A 12,330-nucleotide genomic window follows, 5' to 3' on the forward strand; every position below is an offset into this window, starting at 1 on the left:
GTCCATCAATTGGCGTTCAGCCGTTGCTGAACAAGTTGTGGTATATGAGTGTAATGGAATATTATTGTGCTGTAAGAAATGAGGAGCAGGCAGATTTTAGAGAAATCCGGAAAGACTTACATGAACTGATACTGAGTGAAGTGAGCAGAACCAGGAGAACATTGTACACAGTAACAGCCACATTGTGTGATGACCAACTCTGATAGACTCTTCTCCACAATTCAATGATCTAAGACAATTCCAAGGGACTCATAGTGGAAAATGCTATCCATATCCAGAGAAAGAGCTATAGAGTCTGAATGCAGATTGAAGCATACTGTTTTCTCTCTTTTTTTCTTGTGTTTTTTCTCTTTCATTCTGATTCTTCTTTCACAACATGAGTAATGTGGAAAAATATTTAATATGTTTATACATGTATACCTATATCAGATTGCATGCCATCTTGGGGTGGAGGGAGGGGAGAGAGGTGGAAATTTAGAATTTAAAATCTTATAAAAGAGAAAGGTGAAAAGCAAAAATAAATAAATTTAATAAAAAATAAAAACAACAAAATGTGGCAAGTCCTCAGAGAGATCACCTTACATTGTCTCCTGAGGAACTTGTATGTGGGTCAAGAAGCAACACTGACATGAAACAACTGATTGGTTTAAGATTGTGAGAGGAGTATGACAAGGCTGTATATTGTCACCTTATTTATTTAACTTATACGCAGCATACACCATGTGAAATGCCAGGCTGTATGAATCAAATGCCAGAATTAAAGTTGCTGGGAGAAAGATAGGCAAATGATACCACCTTGAAAGCAGAAAATGAAGAGAAATTAAAAAGCCTCTTGATGAGAGTGAAAGAGGAGAGTTTAAAAGCTGGGTCGAGACTTAACATTAAACAAAAAAAACTAAGATCTTGACAACTGGTCTTACAACTTCCTGACAAAGAGAGGGAGAAGAAATGGAAGCAAGGCCAGCTTTTATATTCTTAGGCTCAAAGATCACTGCAGACAGTGACTGAAGCCATGAAATTAAAAGACCCTTGCCCCTTGGAAGGAAAGCTATGGCAAATTTGGACAGCAGACAAAAAAGCAGAGACATCACGTTGCTGACAAAGGTCTGTATGGTCAAAGGTATGGTTTTTCCAATACCAATGTGTACCTGTGGGAACTGGACAATAAGGAAAGCTGAGCACAGCAGAATCAATACTTTTGAATTATGGTGCTGGAAAAGACTTTTGAGAGTCCCGTGGACACCCAGGATTTCAAATCATTCAATACCTAAATAAATTCCTAAATAAATAACTAAATAAATTCAATGCCTAGATAATCCAGGCCATTCACTGGAATGTCAAATACTGAAGCTGAAGTTTAAATACTTTGGCCATACAATGAGAAGATGAAGCTCTTTGGAAAAGCCCCTGATGTTGGGAAATATTGAAGGTCAAAGGAAAAGGGGATGGCAGAGAGTGAGATGAATAGATAGTCTCATGTAAACAACCAACATGAACAGATTGGATTTGGCTCAAAGAGGGAATAACATACACCTTCAGTTGAGTATAGCAATCTCTCTTACCCGACAGGGAAGTACGAAGAGAAAGGGGAAAGAAAAGGGAGCAGACTGATAGGAGGGCAAATTGAAGGAGGCAGTGGTCAGAAGCAAAACACTGATGAGGAGTAAAAAGGTGAAAGGAGAGGAAAGTATGAAAGTATAAACAGAGGGGAAAATAGGATGGAGAGAAAGACAGTTAGTAATGATGACTGTGAAAGTGAATGGGAAGAACTCTCACATAAAACAGAAACAGATAGAGTGGATTAAAAACCAGAATCATACAATATGTTTACAAGAAACATATTTGAAGCAGAGAGATACACACAGAGTACAGGTAAAAGGCTGGAGAAGAATCTATTTTCCTTCAGCTGAAGTGAAAAAGCAGGGGTAGCAATCCTAATCTCAGACAAAGCAAAAGAGAGAAGGAAGGAAACTACATCTTGATAAAAGGTACCATAGACAATGAAGTAATGTCAATAGTAAACATTTATGCACAAAGTGGTATAGCATATAAATTCTTAGAGAAGTTAAGTGAGTTACAGGAAGAAATAGGCAACAAAACAATGCTAGTGGGGGGATTTTGATCTCCACCTCTTAGAACTAGATAAATCTAACAACAAAATAAACAAGAAAGAAATTAAGGAGGTGAATGGAATTTTCAAAAAGATAGAGATGGTAGACCTCTGGAGAATACTGAATGGGTATAGAAAGGTATATAGCTTTTTTTCTCAGTAGTGCATGGCACCTAGTCAAAAACTGACCATGTACCAGGGCAAGCCTGCACAACAATGGGCCCACAGGCTGTTTTGGTGGGCCACATTATATGCAGGTCACAAAAACCTACAATCCAATGCAAAAAGGCAGAATGTTAAATGCATCCTTTTCAGATCATGATGCAATAAAAATTACATGTCAGAAAAGGCCATGGAAAGATAGACTAAAAACTAATTGGGAAGTAAATAATCTAATCCTAAGGACTGAGTGGGTCAAATGACACATTATAGAAACAATCAATAATGTCATCAAAGAGAATTACAATAATGAGACAACACACCAAAACTTATGGGATGCAACCAAAGCAGTTCTTAGGGGAAAGTTGGTGTCTATAAATGTTTACATGAATAAGATAGACAAAGAGGAGAGCAATGAATTGGGCATGCAACTAAAAAAGCTAAAAAAAAGAATGAATTAGAAATCCCGAATTAAACATGAAATTGCAAAATCTGAAAACCAAAGGTGAGATTAATAAAATTGAATTTAAGAAAACTACTGAACTAATAAATAAAATTAAGAGCTAGTTTTATGGAAAAAAACAATAAAATAGATAAACTTCTGGCTAATTTGATTAAAAAAAAAGAAGAAAGCCTAATTATCAGTATCAAAAAGGAAAAATGTGACTTCACCACCAATGAAGAAGAAATGAAAATAATTAGGTGCTATTTTGACAACTGTATGCCAATAAATCTGACAATCTAAGTGAAAGGGATGAATATTTACAAAAACATAAATTGCCTAGATTAACAGAAGAGGAAATAAAATACTTAAATAACCCAATTTCAGAAAAAGAAATTGAACAAGCCATCAATGGTCCCCCTAAGAAAGAAAAAAAATGATCTCCAAAGCCTGATGGATTTACAAATGAATTCTACCAAACATTTCAAGAGCAAGTAATTCCAATAACATATAAACTACTTAGAAAAATAGACAAAGAAGGTGTCATGATAAAATTCTTATTATGACTGAAAATGTAGTGCTGATACCTAAACCAGGATGAGCCAAAACAGAGAGAGAAAATTATGGACCAAGTTATCTAATGAATATTGATTCAAATATTTTATATAAAGTATTAACAAAGCTATTATAGCAACTTGTCACAAGGGTAATACACTATGACTAGATGGGATTTAAACCAGGAATGCAGGACTGGTTCAATATTAGGAAAACTATCAGCATAATTGACCATATCAATAATAATATTAACAGAAATCATATGATTATCTCAATAGATACAGAAAAAGTTTTTGATAAAATACAGCACCCATTGCTATTAATAACACTACACAGCATAGGAATTATTGGAGTTTTCCTTGAAATGACAAGTAGCATCAATCTAAAACCATCAGCAAGAATTATATGTAACAGGGATAAGCTAGAAGCATTTCCAACAAGATCAAGGGTGAAAGAAGAATGTCCATTATCACCACTGATATTCAATATTGTACTAGAAATGTTAGCTTTAGCAATAAAAGAAAAAAAGAAATGGAAGGAATTCGAGTAAGCAATGAAGAAACAAAGCTATCACTCTTGGCAGACAATATGATGGTATACTTAGAGAATATGAGAGAAACAACTAAAAACTGCTTGAAATAATTAATAACTTCAGCCAAGTTGCAGGATATAAAATAAACCCATATAAATCATTGGCATTTCTATATATTACTAACAAAGCCCAGAAGCAAGAGAGAGAAAGAGGAATTCCATTTAAAATTACTGTAGACAATATAAAATATTTGGGAGTATACCTGCTAAGACAAAGCCAGGAACTATATGAATACAATTATATAACACTTTTCACACAAATAATATCAGATCTAATTAACTGAAAAAATGTCAATTGCTCTTGGGCAGGCTAAGCTAATGTAATAAAAATGACAATTCTACCCAAATTAATTTACCTATTCAGTGCCATACCAATCAAACTACCAAAAATTGTTTTACAGAGCTTGGAAAAATAACAAAATTTATCTGGAAGAACAAAAGGTCCAGGACATCAAGGGAATTGAGGAAAAGAAATGCAAGGGAGGGTGGCCTGGCCATACCAGATCAAAAACTGCATTATAAAGTAGCAATCATCAAAACTACTTGGTACTGGCTAAGAAATAGTGTGGTGGATCAGTGGAACAGAGTATGTACATGAGACACAGTAGACAATGACTATAGTAATCTACTATTTTATAAACCCCAAAACTCCAACTTCTAGGAAAAGAACTCATTATTTGACAAAAACTGCTGGGAAAATTGGAAAATAGTATGGCAGAAACTAAGCATAGACCAACATCTTACACCATATATCAAGATGAGATCAAAATGGTTACATGATTTAGACATAAAGGGTGATACCATAAGCAAATTAGGAGAGCAAGGGATAGTTTACCTATCAGATCTATGAAGAACAGGATAATTTATGACCAGACAACAGAAAGAGAACATTATGCAATGCAAAATGGATCATTTTGATTACATTAAATTAAAAATTTTGCATAAATAAAGCCAATGCAAACAGGATTAGAATGGAAGCAGAAAGCTGGAAAACAATTTTTACAGTCTGGTTCTCTGATAAAGGCCTCAGTTCTAAAATATATAGAGAAGTGAGTCAAATTTATAAGAATACAAATCCTTCTCCAATTGATAAATGGTCAAAGGATGTGAACAGGCAGTTTTCAGATGAAGAAATTAAAGCTATCTAGAGTCATATGAAAACATGCTCTAAATCACTCTTGATTAGAGAAATGCAAATTAAAATAACTCTGAGGTACCACATCACACCTATTAAGTTTGCTACTATGAGAGAAAGGGAAAATGATAAATGTTGGAGAAGATGTGGAAAAATTGGAACATTAATGCATTGTTGGTGGCATTGTGAACTAATCCAACCATTCTGGAGAGCAATTTGGAACTATGCCCAAAGGGCTATAAAAATTGACTCAGCAATACCACTCCTAGGTGTGTATCCCAAAGAGATTATAAAAATGGGAAAAGGACCCATAGGTACAAGAATGTTTATAGCAGCTCTTTTTGCGGTGGTCAAGAATTGGAAATTGAGGGGATGCCCATCAATTGTGGAATGACTGAACAAGTTGTAGTATATGAATGCAATGGAATACTATTGTGTTATAAGAAATGATGAACAGGAAGGTTTCAGAAAAACCTGGAAAGACTTACACTAATCAATGCTAAGTGAAGTGAACAGAACCAGGAGAACATTGTACGCAGTAACAGTAACATCTTGTGGTGACCAACTATGATAGACTTAGCTCTTCTCGACAATGTAATTATCTAAGAAAATTCCATGCCCTTCATTAAAGAAAATGTTGCCCACATACAGAGAAAGCACTGTGGAGTTTTAATACAGATCAAAGCACACTATTTTCTGTCTTTTTTCTCATGGTTTTCCCATTTTGTTCTGGTTCTTCTGTCACAACATGACTAATGCGGGACTATGTTTAATATGATTGTACATGTATAACCTGTATGAGATTGCATGCCATCTTGTGGAGGGGGGAGGGGAAGGAGGGAGAAAAAAATGTGAAACTCAAAATCTTGTAAAAGTGAATGTTGAAAACTATCTTAGCATGAAATTGGGAAAAATAAAATAATAATAAATGGGGGAAAAAACAGCCATTAAACTGTGCTCCATTTAGGGACCACAAACAAGAGACACAGGCCCACATGGAGACAACAGTGAAATTCTAAAAAACGATTGGGTGAAAGGACAAATCAAAGAAACTATTAATAATTATTTGAAAAAGGTGTGATTGGACCCAGGCGGTGTGTGGTTTGGGGCTGAAGGTTGGGTTGCAGTAAAGGGGGCCCTGGTGATCTCCCCTGTTTGTGGGTCCATGTGGCTGCAGGCAGCTTGCACTGCTTGGGGGCCGACTCTGGTGTGGCTGCCACTGGAAGATTGCAATCCTCCCTTCCAAGGGGTGAGGAGACCCGCTATCGGCTACTAAACAAAGAGGAGAGGCATGAGAGCCACAGCCACCTCCTTGGCAGGCAGGCATGCAGGTGAGGGAGGCAGACTGGCCGCAAGCCTGGGGGAGAAGAAACTGCTGTTCTTGGAGAAGATTTGGGTTTAAATACCAGCTCTCCCCTTTAATTCGTTTATCCTTGAAGAGGCAGCATGGTATAGTGGAAAGAAAACTGGATTTGGAGTCAGAAGAGGCCTTCTTTTGAATTCTACCTCCAGTACTTACTGTGTGACCATGGGGATATGATTTCTCCCCTGAGGACTACTTTAGCTTCACCCCAGAAGTTTTGGCTAAAACTGAACACTGGGAAATGGCCACAGCTTCACCACACTCTGATATTAGTAATAACCCCAATGGAAGACCACAGCTTCAGGTGACTGTTTCTAGTGCCAAACTGAAAAGAAAAAAGAACTGGTTTGGAACAGATATCTAAGCAGAATTATCTGTAGATGGAGAAATTAAGAAAACAGCAAAATCTAGTAGTTCATCTAATCCAAAGTGGAATGAACAATTGACTGTGAATGTGCCACCTCAGACCACATGGGAATTTAGAGTGTGGAGTCATCAGGAAAAGCAGCAGTAGACTTGAGACAAGCTCTTAAAATAAACAATAGAAAATTGGAAAGAGTGAAAGAACAAATAAAACTCTCCTTGGAAAACAAGAGTGGAATAATACAAACTGGTGAACTGATAGTTGTGCTTGATGGATTGGTGGTTCAGCAAGAAACACTAACAAATTGCCCTCCAGCAGCAGCCACAGAAGTACAGCAGAATAGTGCTGCCATGTATGAAAACAGAGAAACTTCAGCAAGTACTGTAACCAGATCTGCCATTGAAGTTGCTAATGGAATAGATAACCATACGTCTACAAACTCGGTAGTACAAAATTCATCCTGCATACATGTGCTTAATGGAGATAGCACACCCTCATCTCCTCATATTGCAACCAGACCTAAAAGTACACCAGCTTCAAAACCACTTACATCTCAGTCTGCCAGTAACATTGCTAATAGAGAATTGTCTTCATCTGCAGCAGTTGATAACGCACCTGCTCTTCAGGCTGTAATAAGTTCTGAAGAAACTCCCACATCTACTAATTGCACTACTACTACTACTACTACTACTACTACTACTACTACTACTACTACTACTACTACTACTACTACAGATCTTATAATTCAAGAAATTCCTGAGTGCTCTGAAAATAGTGCGTACTTTGGTTCAACCAGTGCAGAAATGGTATATGAAGTTTTAAATATTGTAGACTCTGCCTCTAATTTTAAAAATAGTTCTGCTATTGAAGTTGCCAAACTAAGACAATCTTCTAATGTACCTGAAGAGCCTATAAGGCAATAACTTAGAAATTCCATTACAGAACCTTTGCCACCAGGGTGGGAACAGAGAAAAGATCCTCATGATAGGACCTATTACATTCATCATAACACACAAACTACAACATGGGAGAGACCACAGCCTTTATCACCAGTTGGGAAAGAAGAGTTGATGATCGTGGAAGTTTATTATGTGGACCATAGCACCAGAACAACAACATGGCAGCAACTTACTATGGGACCACTCAGAAACTTTGAACAACGGAAGTCTCAGTGTAACCAACTCCAAGAAGCTATGCAACAATTTAACTGACTATACCTCTACTTGGCTTCAATGTTACCAACAGAAAATGATCCTCTTGGTTCTTTCCCACCCAGTTGGGAAAAAAGAGTAGATTCAAATAACAGAATTTATTTTGTCCATCATAACACAGAAACAACACAGTGGGAAGACCCAAGAACTCAAGGTTTATTGCCTGAAAGTCCCCTTCCAGAGGGCTGGGAAATCAAATGTACTAGAGAAGGTCTTAAGTATTTTGTCAATCATAATGCAGAGACAATGACATTTAAGGATCCTCATACTGAGAAATCCTCTGTAATGGAAGACCCACAAATTGCTTATGAGTGCAGCTTTAGTGAACTTGCACACTTCCATTATTTGTGCCAGTCTAATGCACTACCCAGCCATGTGAAAATCAATGTGTCCCAACAGACACTGCTTGAAGACTCTTTCTGACACATCATGGCTCTAAAATGCTATGATTTGAGGAGGACATTGTATGTAATATTCAAGGGAAAAGAAGGACTTAATTACGGTGTCCTGGCAAGAGAATTTTTTTGTTTTGCTTTCCCATGAAGAGCTGAATCCTATGCATTGTTTGTTTGAGTATGCTAGAAAAAGCAATAACTGCCTTCAGATTAATCCAGCATCAACAATCAATCCAGATCATCTTTCGTATCTCTTTTTCATTGGATGCTTTATTGCTATGGCACTGTTTTACAGAAAGTTTACTGATACTGGTTTTTCTTTGCCATTCTACAAGCATAAGCTAAGTAAGAAGCTTACTATTAAAGATCTGGAATCTATTGATACTGAATTCTATAACTCCCTCATCTGGATAAGAAACAACAACATTGAAGAATGTGTGCTGGAAATGTATTTTTCAGTTGATATGGAAATTTTGAGGCAAGTAATTTCACATGATCTGAAATTGGGAGGTCCTAATATCCGGGTGACTGAGGAGAACAAAGAAGAATATATTGGTTTGATGGCAGAATGGCGTTTTTCTGGAGGAGTACAAGACCAGACCAAAGCTTTCCTTGATGATTTTAATGAAGTTGTTCCCCTTCAATGGCTTCAGTACTTTGATGAAAAAGAATTGGGGCTAATGTTGTGTGGCATACAAGAAGTCTATTTAGCAGACTGGCAGAGAAATACTGTATATCAACATTATACAAGAAATAGCAAGCAGATCATTTGGTTCTGGTAGTTTGTGAAAGAGACAGACAATGCAGTTAGAATGTGTCTAATGCAGTTTGTCACTGGAACCTGCCAACTACCCTTACAAAGATTAGCTAAGCTCATGGGGAGTAATGGTCTTCAGAAGTTTTGCATTGAAAAAGTTGGCCAAAAAAAAAAAACCGGTTACCATGAAGTCATACATGCTTTAATCATTTGGATCTACCACCATATAAAAGCGAACAGCTAACGGAGAAACTACTTTTTGCAATACAAGAGACAGAGGGACTTGGACAGGAATAACTGTGGCTTCTTGTCCAAGAGGAGCTCTTGCATTAAAATACTCAAGCTAATTAAAATTGCACAGATGTTGTATATAAGCTGTTCAGTCCATACAGTGACCTTTCTTGAACTCTAAAAGTGTAAATGTTCTACATTCTTCCACAAAGATATGCAAAACAGTTCAGCCTTTTTTGCTTTTATTTATTGACCCCTTGAGATGACTGACCAGTAAAAAACAAATCACCCTTAAATTTTGAAGCAGACAAGAGACTTTATTTAATATATATATATATACATATATATATACGTATATATGTATATATATATACATATATATACGTATATATATATGTATATATATGTATATATATACATATATACGTATATATATATATGTATATGTATATATGTATATATATACATATACATATATATATATATGTACATATACTTATCTACTAATGGCTCTAGTTTTATAGAGTTCTAAGTATATGAAACATTAAAACCACAAAAAAGATCTGGATGTGCTTTACCTTGGCTATATTAGCCTGAAACAAAAATGAGCAAACTGCTCCACGCTCTATCTTATGCAATATCTCCCAAAGTTGTTTAATTGCATGGCTGTTCAGGACGGTATTGAAGACTTAGAGCAACACTTATCCAGGGCACATAGAAAAATTCCGCTGCCTTTTCTGAAGACAGATGCCTAATTCTATCAACTTATTTTTTAAATAAGTATAATAGTTGAGGTTAACCCCTCTCTGCTACTTTAATGATGTAGCAAAAATAATGAATGAAACCTTTACCTACATAAAAGTCACATACAATAAAGTGAATACTATACACTGATGCCACTTAACAGTTTATTACAGGAACTGGATGCAACTCATTGAGTAGCATGAAACTTTGTTTACTTATAAACTTGGGATGCTAGGTAATTTTCAATTTGTTTTTAAAAGAAATTCTGTTACTCCTAGAGGTCTTTTGTTTTGTTTCATTTTAATCTTTGATTATGCTTCAAATTAGGTTCATGGTAAACTGATGTAATTTGATATTTAGAAATATGTGAAAGGTAATATGAACTTTCACTACTTTTTTATGTTCCAAGTTTTGGTTACATAAATCCAAAGCAATCAACAGTTACATAAGTTTTTGAATACTTAAACTAAAAAACTAATGATTTTCTATTACTCTTTAAATGTTTTCCTCCCTCTTCAATTTTATGTAAAATTCTATACATCTGAATTAAATAAGCATATATTAAAAATAATAATTATGTGAAAAATATGATAATGATCAAACAACATACCCAAATTTATCAGATGCAGCTAAAAGGAGGCTTCAGGGAGAAAATCATAACCCTACAAACATAGAAAAAGAGAAGATTAACCAACTGAATATAAATTTAGAAAATTAGAAATCGAACACATAACTTTAAAATCGAACAACTTCATTAAAATCATCAAGGAAAGCTTTGGTCTGGTATTGTACTCCTCCAGAAACTAGAGAAGTAAATAAATTGGAAACAAAGCAAAAAACAATGAAATCTCCACAGAAATGATAACTAAAAATTGGTTCTTTAAAAAGACTACTACTGTGTGACCCTGGGAAAGTCATTTAGCCCCAACTGCCTCACAAAAAAGCCCCCAAAAAAAAGAAAAGAAAGAAAAGACTAGTAAAATCTCCCACCATCCTGCATGCCTTGGAGACCACCAGGCCCCAAGAAACTTCCTATCAGGAAACTCATCATCCAGGGGGACTTCATCAGCTTTGGCACTCACACTGCCACAGTACTCTCCACACCTAAGAGTGGAGAGCTGCAGAGCAAGGAACTCCCCCATTTCCAGAGGGCTCTGGGCCAGCCATCTCTTCATTTCCCACCAGCTTGCACTCTTTGGGCTGTGCTTGGGTGCCTACTTCACCAGCCCCCTTAACCCCAACCCCAGTTTTTCAGCTTCCTTTTCAACACTGCTGTTTGCCAAAACATTGCAAGCTCCTTGAGGCCAGGGACTGTCTTTTTGTTTGTTCCTTTGCTTTTTTTCACATCCCCAGCACTTAGCAGAGTGCCTGGAACATAGTAGGTGCTTAATGAAAATTTGCTAACTGATTCACCAATCTGGTTAAATAGGCATAAAATATAAGCAACAAATTAGCCAAAGAGCAAGGGAAAATCACAACAAAACCAGAAAAAGTAAAAAAAAAATAATCAGTTACAGTTACATGCTAAAACAAAAAAACAAAACCGAGAATACAAAAGACAAAGAGGAGGACTTTCAAAATTGCCAAATACCAAACAGATAGAAACCAAGTAGAAATCTTAAAAACCCCATCTCAGAAAAAGAAAAAGAACTCAATGTAAAGGAACTAACAAAGGGGGGGAAAAATTCCATGGTTTGACAGAATTCTAAGAAATGTTCTAAAGAGCAATTAGTACCCATACTCCACAAATTATCTTCCAACACTGAGAAAGAAAGCACCCTATCAGAATGCTTTTATGAGACAAATAGACTTGTTGAGGTCTGAGAGGTTGACACCCCTCAAAGACAGGAGTACAAGATGGGGTCATCTGGAATGAATTCACAGACTCAAGCATTCTTCAAGTCAAGCTGGCAAAAAGTTTATTGTTACGCTTTTCAGCAGGCAAGGATTCTTAAGGAACCTGTGACCTTAGAGGGATACAATTAAAGTTTATATAGGATAAAATACAATAAAACATATGCCAAATATGCTAACTAGGTGATTCAGGGAGGGATTAGGGAGTGGTTAAGGAGTGGTCAGTTCTTAAAAGAACATGCACTTCTTGTACCTACTTCAAAGGTGTTTTTCCCAGAGTTCACTGGGAAAAACCCACAAGAGGGGGTCACATGGAGGTGTGGTTTTAGGCCTGCTATGTCACTAAGTTAACTAGAGTTCAGGGGTAACTGACAGTTGTCCAGTCTGCCACCAATCAATGTCTTGTTTGACAAGATAGA

At 36.3% G+C, this 12,330-nt stretch overlaps 1 pseudogene; it reads left to right on the top strand.

The window, feature by feature from the left end:
• Positions 1-6,497: 6,497 nt before the first annotated feature.
• LOC110202233 (NEDD4-like E3 ubiquitin-protein ligase WWP1) lies at positions 6,498-9,379 on the top strand (annotated as a pseudogene).
• The last annotated feature ends 2,951 nt before the right edge of the window (positions 9,380-12,330 follow it).

Source organism: Phascolarctos cinereus, unplaced genomic scaffold (assembly GCF_003287225.1).
Source record: "Phascolarctos cinereus isolate Bilbo 61053 unplaced genomic scaffold, phaCin_HiC Scaffold_6;HRSCAF=336, whole genome shotgun sequence".
Lineage (NCBI taxonomy): Eukaryota > Metazoa > Chordata > Mammalia > Diprotodontia > Phascolarctidae > Phascolarctos > Phascolarctos cinereus.